General features: G+C 49.5%; 1 protein-coding gene across 1 annotated transcript in view; it reads right to left on the reverse strand.

Annotated features, from left to right (window-relative positions):
• The window catches only part of CDH13 (cadherin 13), a 1,068,624-nt gene that overhangs the window by 133,968 nt on the left and 921,339 nt on the right, over positions 1-13,317 (reverse strand). The gene's annotated exons all lie outside the window — the stretch shown is intronic.

The following is a 13,317-nucleotide window of genomic DNA, read 5'->3' on the forward strand; positions in this document are numbered from 1 at the left end:
CACAATGGTTGCTTAGTTGCTGTTTTTCTTACCTATTCTCCCTCATCCACCTCACATAACACTGAAGCTCTTACCAATGCGCAATTTTGGATGTAGCTCCTTAGCATTTAGAATGCTTGAAAGGTTCCCATTTCCATAAGGACAAATACAGAACCTGTCATTCAGACCTGCAGGTCCTGCAGAGCCCGGGCTCCCCTGAACCCCCAGCCACACCTGTACCCAGGCTTCTGGGCCACTCAGGGTTCCATCCTTCAGCCTTTCTGTTTTCATACTCACTGTGCTCACCATGGCCACAAGACCTTGGCTCAGACTCAATCCAGAGCAGTGAGCAGGGTTTTCGCTCATTGAACATGGAGTTTATGGAAGGAATTTCTCAGGGATTCTCCTTCAGACCAAATGCCATAATGCTTGCTATTCTTGGGTGTTGATACAGTTGCTTTCCAGGATGAATTCCTACTACAGGTCACTCTTCACACGGAGGGAGAACAAAGCCAGGGCAGTTGTTTCCGTGTTCATGCATTCACCACTGCAGACACTTCTTCCAAGCCCCACACTCTCCCAAACACTCCCTGCTTTCACTCATTTAATCCCTACAGCCTCTAAGACACAGAGGTGATTACAATTCCATTCTACCAATGGGTAAACTGGGACATGAATCTTAATCAACCCAACCAGGACTGTATGTTGGAGCCAGAGGTCTATTCCTAACTCTGATCACAACACTGGCCTCACGCTGGGCAGTGAATACATTTAAGGGGGGCAAGGCTGGACTACTGTCATTAGCCCCGGATCACCACACCTTTTTGTGAGTCTGTCCATTGTGGGTCCTCACCGTCACACACAGATTTACACCTTGGCCATTCTCACTAGAACTACCACAACAGTTTCTTGATTTCTCCATGAATCTATCATTTTCCCCTTTCTGCCCAGCAAAGATGTGCCCACAATGTCAATCAAGACTACCCCCTTTCCCCTAATAATGTTTGGTGGCTTCTTGTTAGCCTCTTGGCACTGACTGGCCTACTGTCTCTTTCCAATCTCCCCTCTGTTTAACTCCTGTACACCCCAGGCTTGTTCCTGCCCCAAGCCATTTGTGCATGCTGTGCCCTCCGCATGGAGTGTGGTCTACCTTCTGGTCACCCCATCAAAACCCTTAATGCACTTCTGTGCATCACTGGATGTGGTACCCAACAACATTCATTTTCCAGTAACCCCTTGCTATCCTAAATGGTGAAAGGACTCTCTAGGTGTGTTTAAGTCAAGGACCCTGATTGTATCTGCATCCCACCCAGGCTGTTGCCTTTATCAGATCATCTTACAAGCTGACACGCTTGTGCTCATGAATTTGCATTAAGAGGAAGAGCTTGATAATTATGGGTAAAATCACAGATTTGGGACCCAGCTGTGTGTTTGGATGTATCCGCTACTTCCATTTAAGTCAGTCTCATGACTCACATGTGCAGGCTCACAGCAGCTTCAAAGTGGAAGCAGCTCGTGTGTCCATCAGCAGAACAGAGCAAGGAAATGTGGCCTACTCACAAGCCAGGGTGGAGTCCAGCCATTCAAAAGGTGTGGTGTGTCACACACATGCTACAGCATGGAGCAGAAAGCAGGGCAGGCTGCAAGCGTGATGCTCGGTGAGAGGAGCTGGGCTCAAAGGCCACCGGGAATGTCCATGAGGAGGCTAAGCCACAGAGTTGGCAGATGACCAGTTTCCAGGTTTTGGGGCAAGGACACTGGGGAGCCACTGCCAAATAGGACTGGGCTTTCCTTCTTGGGCATCAACAATATAGACAGACAGTCCAGGCAGTGAACTGCTTCTTTAGAATAGCTGATTGGGGGCTGTTGTGGCATAGTGAGCTAAGCCATCACCTACAATGTTTGCATCCCACACTGGAATCCTAGCTTGAGTCCTGGGTGCTCTGCTTCCAATCCAGCTCCCAATGAATAGTCCTGGGAAGGCAGCGGAGGAAGGCCTAAGGACTCGGGTCCCTGCCACCTACGTGGGAGACCAGGGTTGGATTTGGTTCCTAGCTCCTGACTTGAGCCCGGCTCAGACGTGGCTGTTGCAGTCAACTGGTGAGTTAACCAGTAGACCAAAGAGCTTTTTCTCTTTTTCCCTTCTCTATCACTCTGTTTTTCAAATAAATCTTTTAAAAAATCTTTTTTATTAAATGTATTTTACCTTGATAAAATAACTAAAAATAGGTGAAACTACTTTTTTTTTTTAAAGCTTATAAAGTAAACACTATTTAAATCTTCATGAAGTCCACATCTGAGGAAAGGATGCACTGTAGCATGTATCATTGCTTGTGGTGGTATCTTACTGCAGGCTCCCTGCGTAGACCTGACTCTTGTCTGCTGGCTGCAAGGTGGGAGAAGGTAAAGGTAAAGGGCTTTGGTGTTCCCCCCAGTCTGGTCTTTGGCGGGTGCCCGGTAGGAAAACTACCTTTGGGCATCGGAGCTTACTTGCAGCCCAGCAGGGAGGCCAGGAGGCCTTGTGCTCAGCTTTCCCGAGCAGATGGAAACACAAGCAGCAGCAACGTGACACTGGCAGCTATCCTGCATTCACCCTGCTCACACCACCATCACCCGCTGCCTTGCGGTGTCACAGGTAGGACACTGCAGCCTATTCTTCTCTTCCCAAACAGAGGTTGAGGCTGGGGAGACGCATGGCAGCGGGAAGCAATAAGCAAGACCTTTGTAGCAATGGCCAGCGGAGGCTGAGGGAGAAGGGGGAGGGTATACGGCTGCAGGTGGATTTGGCCACTGGGAGCTCTGTCACCACTAGCCTGAGTCACACAGCTGGTTTCTGAAGGTCAGAAGACTAATAAGCGATGCTGTTCAGTTGCAGGGGAGGCCAGAGGCTCTCTCCCGCGGCATGGCTAATTCCACCTGCTGGGGAGTTGGCACTGTGTGGTGCTCATCACACAGACCTGCAAGATTTGTATGGCAGAGGGACAAAGGGTCTGGGACCACTCCGGTGGTGATGGGCTCAGTGGTTCACACAGATTATAAATGCTTGTGAGGCACCTGCTGAATGCAGGCCACCGTGCAAAGTGCTGCCCAGAGCCCTGATGAAAATGCAGAGCTGGTAGTCTACTGCTGTTTCTAATCTGCTTGTTTTAAAGATTTATTTATTTGAAAGGCTGAGAGACAGAGACTGGGATAAAGGTAGAGACAGAAGGAGGCAGAGTGGGGAGGGATGGGGGAAGGTGAGGGAGACGGTGAAAGAGATTATCCACCCTCTGGTTCACTCCCCAGATGACCAGAAGACTCAGAGCTGGGCCAGAATAGTCAGGAGCCAGAAACTGCAGCTAGGTCTCTCACACAGATGATAGGAATTAAGTCTCGGTGTCATCCATTGCATTTCTAGGCTTATTAGCAGGGAGGTGGACCAGCAGCAGAAAAGTCAGGACTCAAACTAGTGCTCCAAAATGGGATGCTGGGTTCCTAAGTAGAGGCTTAACCATTGTAACCACCTCCCCTTCCCACTCGGCTGCTGTCTGCAGAAAGCTTCCCAAGTGCCCAAGCTCTGGACGCTGGCGATGAGTGTGGATGCGGGCTCTAGGACACTCCCTGGGGAGCTTGTGGTCCCTCCAGGAAGACAAACGTTCATTCATTCATGAAGAGCATACCACGTAGAAGCCGTGACATGACCAGTTACTAATGGAACAAGTGCTTCACAAATGGGTTTTAGGGTACAATGTACACCATGGGGAGCCTCTTCCCGTCTTGGGCTTGAAGGAAGTGACAGAGGCACAGCCATCCAGGGGCGATTCAGATGCTCTGTGAGCGGTTGGAGAAAGCCCCTCGCAGGACCTGCTTCTGGCAACGTAATGAGGAAGTTAGATTTTGCAATGGGCAGCCCTCTGCATTCAGTGAGGACGCTCCACATGCTGGGAGGCTGGCTGGAGGAGGGTGAACGCGGGCCAGGGTGCTGGGCAGCAGAAGAGGCGATGGACAGAGAGTACGAATCTTACTAAGTGTACATCACCAGCTGTACACAGGCCCATCTGGGTCCTTCAGGCTGTCATGCTGCCAGGAACACAAGCAGTTCTGGGTCTCTACGGCAAGGCTCAGAGTCTACTGAGCTGGAAGCCCCAGTGTTTAGGAAGGTGTCTAGCAGGCATGTCATAAAAACCAGCGCAAAGGCAGCTGGATGGAGACTCCATAAAACCCCAGCCGTGGAGACCCACGGACACAAACTTTATGTCCACTCAATTTGTGGATATTTCTCAGCAGAGAGCTGCACTGTCTTAAGCTTTAATTGAAAGTGTTTAACCTGTTACAAATTATCATGAAAGCACTGAGCTGAACGCCCCCAAATGCTCATTTCTGATATATGAATCTTTCCATGGGCCAGCAGGAGACATGGCTGCGGCACGGGGTGTAGGGGACGGGGAGGATGAGCATGCGCAGCCACGGCCCTCAGAGCCAGCTCTGCTGCAGGCCAGTGAGTTTCAGGAAGCCAGCAGAAGTTTCTCACCCGCTCATATCCCTCCACCCCTTTAAAAAAATTGGCTCTGTTTCTTAGATATAACTTGTCAGAATGGATTTAAGTAACAGCTTATTACAAATGCAAAATTTTAAAAATTAAGAAAAATCAGTAGCAGGAGTTTCCTAAGTGCCCTAATGAAATAAAATTTGTATCTGCTGATGCGGTTTTTAGTCTTTTTCCAATTTCAATTGCTTTTTGTTCTCATGTATGGCCATTTCAGACAAGAACGCTCACTGTAGCATTCAATCGAGGGTCATTTTCCTTTTGGCTTTCATCTATTTCTCTTTAATACACCTCAAAAGAAACAGTGGTATGTTTCTTTTGGGTGTGTCTTGCACTACCTTTATGGAATTGTAGGAAAACCTTCCCAGTGGGTGGCAGGAGCCAACTCCTTGAGCTGTCACCTGTGGCCTCTTGGGGTCTGCCTTAGCAGCAAGCTGGAGCCTGGACCTGGAGCTGGGCACCACACCTTGGTGTTCAGCGTGCGATGAGCATGTTCTAACTGTTTAATCTACCCGCCTATGGTTATTTTTAAAAGTTATACAATATTTCATAGAATGGCTGTAGTATAATGTAATATGGATGCTATCTAACACTTTCCCTCTATTCTTTAGTACCAATAACCAGTGAGCGTCCTTGCATCACACATTTGAGTACCCTAGCTTTCTTCTCTAAGGATCGCTTTGTACAAGTCTGAGTGCTGGGCAAAAGGCAAACCTTGGTCACAGTTTTGACAGGAAGCATCAGATAGGCCATTGTTCAAACCCACATCTCCAGGACTGCAGAGTGGGGATTCCCAACCACGCATTTTGTCTCTCAATGGAATTGCACCTCCCAAAGCAGCAGGCTCGCTCAGAATTGCCAGGTTCTAGAAAAGGCAGAGGGATTAATGGTTCTGTGGTTTTCACCTCCCCTGAAATGAACTCACTGTGCTTCAACCAGGTGGCTGAGCGTTTAGGGTTAGCCACCTCATTAGACATGGAAAACAACCACCCTGGGGATATTTCTCAAGGTGGCTCCTCCTAATTAAACATCTGCCAAGTCACAAACCCTTAACCTCAAAGAGTAACAAAGCAAAACCTGGAAACACTGGTTGAACAAAAGCAGCTTGTTCAAAGATGGACTCCCAGTGAAACTTAAATATATCTTGATAATAGACTGCTGGACTCTGTGCGGTTGTCCATGCCTACAATGTCAGGATACATTTAAATAGTAGAATGATGGACTTATGGCTGGTTTTGAAGGAGTACACTATTGTAATAATACAGGACAAATCCGTGGAAGAGGGGACTTGGTAAGGGAAAGGAGACATTTCAAGACCTATGGAATAGTATCAAAAATCAATCAATTAATTAAAAAGTTAAAAACAAAACCAACAAACAAAAAACCCAGGAGGTTCAGAGACAAAAATGACAGCAGGTGAGGGCATCCAGGGCATGGATTCCGCAGTGTCCCGGGCTGCGTGTGAATCCTGCCTCCATGTCTGACCCGGCACCCTCCTGCTGCACCCTGGGCTCTTGGCTTTGGCTTGGTTCAGTTCTGGTGGTTGCCAGACATATGGGGGAGTGAATCAATGGATGCAGGATCGATCTCTCTTGTTCTGCCTTTCAAATAAATAAAAATGGCTTTCTAAAAAAGAGAAAACACAATGGGCTCTTTCTCAGGGCTTAGGGTTTTGATCGGGCCGTGCAGTCTCTGTCGGCTCTGGCTGGAGTGTACAGACACGGATGAGTTCATGACTTTAGACCGACAGTGCATATTCACAGTTGATGCAGCAGTGTCTGCATGGCTCAGTGCAGTCCCGGAGGCCCCTGCAAGCATCCGCTGGGGAATGCTTTTCTCAGCACCTACAGGGGAGCCCCTCAGGAGCTGGGGTATCACTATCCACCCCACAGAAGGGAAAAGGTTAAAGTTCTTTTCCATGGTCACCCCGCTCAAGGTCAGTGGTACAACCAGTGCTAAGCAGGCTCATCTCTGAGTTGGCACTGCCTCCACTCAAAGCTTGTGGTCCACAGACAACCAGACAGGTGCTCTTCCCAGCAGGGCTCTGGGACACAAGTCCCATTGGTTTGTCTAATCTCCAGCTGCATCACCCAGTGAACACATCAGCACACAAACACTCTCACATCCTCCATACCTACAAGGGACAGGGACAGTGCTGTCAATCACTTCTCAGGGCTGACAGCTGATGGCCGAGTAAGCTGTTTTCACCCTGTATTTTATTGCTGTCTCTAACACTGAATTGAAATTGATTTACTATCAAGGAATCTGGATAACTGGTTTTATCATTCTTTTTATTCCCCCAGACTGCAAAGAGTAAAGTACACCCTTCCTTTAGAAGTGCGTCACAGTCATAAAGCCATAAAGCCCGCACGCTGGCTGATACGTAAGCGGATGGGAACTAAGCGCTAAGCGCTACTTTTTAAGGCGACACACACGATGATCCAAATTAAATATGTATTAGCAAAGTGCTGGCTTCCTGTTCTCAGTGACCCAATGGTGACAGGGAAGGTTTTAGTCAAATACTGCAAGCACAGGAGTTTAAAAAAGTATATTGCTATACGAAGCACACCAGGAAGCACAGGCTATGGTATGGACGGTGCAGATGAGAAACGTGAAGCTGAGGACTGGAGACGCGCGGCAGAACGCGGGGACAGCGCTGGGAAGCCTGCCCGGCTGGCCCAGTGCACTCCTGCCCAGTCTTGTTTTGCTTTCACATGGAAAAAGTCTGAGAGCTGAGCAGGGCAGGTGGGGGAGTCAGAGGGCAGGTCCTGTACCTGTCCCTGGCTGGTCCCCGGCTGCACCCTCGGGGTCTGCCAGACTGTGTAGTGCTACTTGGGCTGCAAAATGGATGTCATATTCCTGCAAGCATTCCATTAAAGGCTTCCAGGATAATTTTACAGACTGACAAGCTGCAATCAACAGTGGTAATTGAGGGACAAAATTCTACACACGCAAGAACCTGGCTCCAGCATCATCCATGGAGCAGATCCTGTGAGGACACCTAGACATGCAGCATTGCTGCTTAAACATACTCTGTGCTGTCTCCAAGAGTGAAGCCACCAGTGCCCCTCCCTGCCCACCAGGAAACATGTGGCCATCTCCAGCAGACTCTTCTGTACCCTCCCAATGGATAGCGTTCCTCCCAAGGGTGATTCCCTCCCCTCACTGAGCATCATTTTTGTCCATTCCTGAGCATTGTAACAAACAAGGTCACCTGGTTCATGCTCCCTTGTTCCAGCTTGCCTCGTTCAGTGGTGAGGCCATGGGGGGTCACCACGTTGCCCACTGCAAGCAGCAGTTTCATCACTGTCCACTTGGATTGATTGATGGAGTCCACCAACAGCAGACAGGGATGTGGTTCCATTTGGAGCTGTTGCAGAAAACCCTGCCACAGACAGCCTTGGTATGTTCTTGGTGGGCAGAAGCATTCGGTTCCCTTGAGGATGTGCACAGAGTTGAACTGGGCGGGGGGCTGGGAGGACTGCACTCCCATAAAGCTGCCCGCGCTGGGTCCCGCCCTTCCCTGCCTCTGCGTCTCCTCCCTGACCTCCACAGCCCAGCTCATCCTGGGTAATCTCTGGGATGTTCCAGGATCAACACAAAAGGTTTCTCTGTACAGTCACTTTGGACACTTTCAACAATGGTTTTGGTTCATTTTCAAGGCAAGTTCTCTGGCTTCTGATCAAAGGGTATATAAACTTGTAACCAGATTAGTCTAATATTCAAGGTATTATAGTTAAAGTGGCTAATTTTTTCTCTCTGTTCGCTCGCTGACATTCCTTCAAATGAGGAACTGTAAAAGCGTGATATGAAATTCATTTTCATGTTGAGTGTTTGTGTTTTTTAAGTGGGAGCCTCCTCTCGCCGGGGCTGCTCGACTATCCCAGAGCCTCGGAAATGCAGGCTGCGTGCTGAGTACTTGCTGCAATCACCTGCCCTCACTGGGCCCAGGAAGCCTGCTCTTTTAACAAAGATTGATCTATTTACATAAAAGATGACATTCCCCCAGCCCTGAATGGCTGCACTGCCTGGGACTGGGCAAGGCTGAAGCCAGGAGCCTCCACCTCTTGATGGGTCTCCCACATGAAAGTCTCTATTTCTGATCCCGTTCTCCAAAGCCATTCCCCTGGGCTCTGACAGGACAGTGCCTCCTGTCTCCGTACCCTGGCTGTTCCCTGACCTAACCAAGCAGCTGCAGATTCCCAATATGCCCTGGTGTCTGTAACGTCTCCTTCTCCATGTCCCCAGGTGCCAGGCATCCAGGCCCAGGCTGAGAACCCACGCTGGAGGTCAGCGGTTCTGAGAACTGGCAGCCTGGGACCCACACATCCTAACACCAGTGCTGCTGACCCTGGGGGAAGCAGAGCGCAGTGTTCTCATCAGCAGAAGGGGAGCAACATTTGTTCCCCTGTCAGCGGGTGCTTGTGAAAATCATACGGCAGTGTTTGTGAAGGCCAGTGATGCCATCCCCAGAGAGGATGCCACACGTGCCCCGGAGTGGGGGTTGTTGCTGTTAATGCTTGGAGGCGCTCACGACGTGTCCCGTCCCTCTGCTCCTGCCTGCCTCTGTCCCCGGGCATCTCACTGTGGACTGGCAGCAGAAGCTCTCGTTCTGTTGGGCAGCTCTGCTGTCTTCCTGCCGAGCAGCCACTGCCTGGTGATGCCTGCGTCTCCCTCATGGAGTGTGCCTTGCTTCTGCACACAGGGCTGTTACCAGTCCTCCCTCCCCGTCAGCCCTGACTGGAGATGCCTCACTTTCAGGTGGATGCATTTACGAGGTCCAACACCCGGAGACTCTTTTCCTGCTGTGGAGGAGGCCACATGCTCTGTGGGGCATGGCTTGGCAGAGCCAGGGACAACATGCAGCACAGTACCCTTGTCAGCAGGGAGTCGTGGAGCCAGCACGAGCGGGAAGCTGGCCAGGCCGTAAGCACCAGAATTCCTCATCTCCCTTCTTCCCACAGCCAACCTCATCTCTCCTTTCTGCCGCATTCATTGTGCTCTCAGACCTACAATCTGTTAATGAGTGTCTTTTAGCCCACCGCATTTCTTTCTTTCCTTTTTTTTTTTTGTAAGATTACATTTGAAAGACAGAGCTAGACAGAGAGAGAGAGCGAGGGCTGAGGGTCAGGTAAAGCCAGGACCTGCATCCAGGGTTCGCACGTGGGCGGGAACCAGAACACTTGTGCCATCCCCCGCCATTCAGTAGGGAGCTGGATTGGAAGTGGAGCATCCAGCACTCCAACCAGGACCCATCTGGGACGGCAGCACTGCAGACAGCAGCATTTTGAGCTGTGCCACAGCTCTGGCCCCAGAAAGAAAACTCAACCTGCACACACACCTGGAGGAAACTTTCCGTCCGGTGGGCTCTGCAAGGACACCAGGATCCGCTCGGGGACTCCGTCTATATTCGGCACTTCTGTGGCTGAGATAAGATTCCAGCAAATGTACCCAGGTAGGGCCTTGGAAAAAGAAATTTCTAAGCACCAGGAGCAATTTCTGAACTAATTTTCTGGTTTGAGACAGAAATGTAAACAACTCATCCAATATAAAGAACATGGCTAACAAGATAATATCATGCCCCAATACCAGCTGCTTGCTTCTCTTCTCCCCCTGGCTTGTCTGTTACATACAGATGTATATACGGACTCCAAGTCAGCAATCTCTCAATGCCAAAAAGAAGAACATCAACATACTACCTGGAATATTTATTAAATTAGTCCTTAATACAGCAAAGGGCTTTCGTTGTTCTGTTGTTTGTTCCTCATGAACTCAACCAAACATTGTGGCTTTCGGAAGAAGGAAGCAGCCTTGCGCAGGCTGATGAAAACCACGGCGCTCATACTTGGGTAACAACTCTGTTGTGACATCTACAAGTGTGAACTGTTTGAGAAGTTTTACATTGCTTTTTAACACTGAAAACTTCGACAGGTGGGCAATTTTCTAGTCATTCACCCTGGCAAATGTAAAGAATCATGGGAATTGCAACATGGTGTCGAGTTTCCCTGCTGATTGCGGAGCCTCTTGTCACTACATGGAGCAGACTGAATGGACACACACAACTGAACACACACACACACAGCCCTGACTGAACACACTCTCTCGCTCCTGAATCTATAAAGCGACAGTAATTTTGCAGTGACTATGTAGGGAGGGGGGCTTCAATAAAAACTGAATTGTGTGTGGGGGCTTGCAAAGCTTCCAGAATGCTAATCAAGGAGGTGCAGTGTCAGTTACAAGATCCTGTAAAAGGAAGTTGATCCAGCTACCCGGCTCAGGCATGGCCCTCCGGCCCTGGGCTCTCACTCCCACAGCAGGATAAAAGGAGTTCAGGAACCCAAGGCCACCATCGGAGCCCGCCCACATGCCTTGAGGGCCCCTGGTGGGTGTAGGTCCCTGTCACCCGAGCTGTTTGAGACTCCAACCCTCCCCAGGCTGACTGTGCAGCCTCCACAGCAGCAAGTCCATAGGAAGGTGTGCCAAGTCCTAGTGGCTCCCACCGTGAAGTCCTTCACACAGGGGGACTCGGTGCGAGACACTTGCCTTTTGGAGGTCCAAGTCCCAAACCAAGAGTTGCAGGGCTTGTTTCTTGGGCAGGCTCCAGTGGGTGTCTGTCCTGCGGCTGCTTCAGCTGTCACTCCCTCACATACCTTTGTCAGGAGACACCTCATTCTAATTCCAGCCTTCATCTTTGCCTGGCATTCTCTCCTGTGCCTTGTGTGTGCATGTGTGTGCACGCGCTCGCGTGTGTGTGTGTGTGTGTGTGTGTGTGTGTGTGTGTGTGTGTCTGGGTTGCTCTTTAGTCACATGGGACATGGGGCCCATCCTGCTTCAGGTTGACCTCCTCTTAAGAACTCTAGAAACATCTGCTGCCCCAGCAAGGGCATACGCTCAGATTCTGAGGAGAGAGAAAATCGGGGGTGAGCGATACTCTTCAGCTCAGCACAGAAAGTAACAATGACACTGGCTGTGTGAGGCAGTGGCTGCCACACAGGAAATGCACAGTGAACGGCCCCTGGGCTAGCAATTGGCTCTCACCCCAGACTGGATTCTCTACAGCGTATTAACTCTTTCCGTTCAACACTTGCAGCTTCTGGCGACAAACTTTGAACTTACAAGACAGACGTTTTGGACAACTGAAGCTACTTTTGGCCAAAAATAACAAACTATTCTTTGCTTTTCTGCTGGCTATTGCACACAATTTTGGGTTATGTCTTTAGCAGCTGTTGGATAGCTGGAGAGTGGCTGGCAGAAAAGACATTTGGAACCTGATTGTGGCAGCATTTGTCTCTGATTGACAAAGAAGTCTGTATGTTTTGGAGACAGCTTCCAGACACATGGACACCATCAGTGGGAGCATGCTGCAGGGCCTTGGAGAGACTATGGGCATCCCAGCCTTCTGGTGCCAGTCTGCCCACCAGGCATCATGTGGGAATGTGTGCAGGGTTCTGGGTTTAAGGTCTTATGCTTTGGGTTACAAGCAGCCCTGACCTTCGAGCTTGGCTTAGTGCTTTGGAGCTTGGCAAGACAAGACAATTGCTTGACTGACTTTGAGGTGCTGCTTCCTCATGGCACTTGTAGGCATTAGAGGCTCAAAGATAATTCCTGGATTGTTTTACCAGCATAATCCTTGGATTTAATGAGATTCATCCCAAAGGCAGCTGAGCTTTCCTTTTCTGCTTTGTCTTTGCCCAATCCGTGAAATGTTTGTAGGCTTTAGCTGATTGTTCAGGATCAGGATTATGGAGCTCATGGGGATTGATCAGAGGGCCTCGCTTTGAGTGTGAACTGGTGTCACCCACAGGTGTGTCAGGGGCACAGACTGTGAGGCTCCACTCCCCTACGACATTCTGAGCCAGGAGAGTTGGGGAGCTTAGAGAATTTGCTTCTCCAAGACGGGGCTGTCTCTAGCGCACCGATGGAGAGCACCCACTCTATCCCAACACCCCCAGGAATGTCTGTGTGGAGTCAACCTTCTTGTTAAGCACTTCCTTTAAAAAAGACCTTCCCAGAGCCACCAGCCAACACAGAAGGCTGGTCATGTGGCAGAACCACTCACTGGCCCAGCAGGACTCCATGGGTTGGCTGCTTACCCTCCACCAGAAGGTCCCCAAGCTCAGAGCTGATGGACTCTAAAATGGGTCCTTCAGCAATGGCTGGTATTGGGCTCATTGTTTACTACACATTCAGTTGCCAGCATTCTCAGTAACCTGCCTTCACTCTTTCCATTTTCATGTTTAGATTTTGTTCTTCACTGGGTCTCCTTAACCACTGTAATGTCATCACGCTGCAGTGGCTTGTGTTAACTTTCGTGATGTTTCTCTACATCAAGATGTTTACTGCTTTTCACCAAGACAAGCATAATGAATTGTTCATATAGGTTAAATTTGCTAAACTTTTGCTCACTGAGTTTATGACCTGCCTGTTTCTTTGTGCACATGTATGAACTAGTGTGCGTGTGTGTCTGAGTGAGTGAATGTGTATAAACATTCCTTTCTTTGATAAGAAGACAGGAGCAGTGGTATAAGTTGTGTTTTGAAACCTATGTAATGGGCACAGTGAAAGTTGAGAGTCTTTTTCTCTCAGTGGCCACTGCAGCGAGGAGGCATTTTGTGTGAGATTCTGGATCCCAGGAAACAGTGACATCATTATTATTGTTGCTTCTCTGAAAGTTCTTTACTACACTGAAGTAGTTGCTCTGACTGAAGTTCTCTGCATTTTTTCTCAAGACACACACACACTCTCTCTCTTCAAACGAGTCATCTACACAGGTGGTTGGGAGAGCACACGCTACCTGGGTGAGGAGGGTGATG

The sequence above is a fragment of the Ochotona curzoniae genome, unplaced genomic scaffold (assembly GCF_017591425.1).
Source record: "Ochotona curzoniae isolate NIBS_2020 unplaced genomic scaffold, NIBS_Ocur_1.0 contig_3622, whole genome shotgun sequence".
NCBI lineage: Eukaryota > Metazoa > Chordata > Mammalia > Lagomorpha > Ochotonidae > Ochotona > Ochotona curzoniae.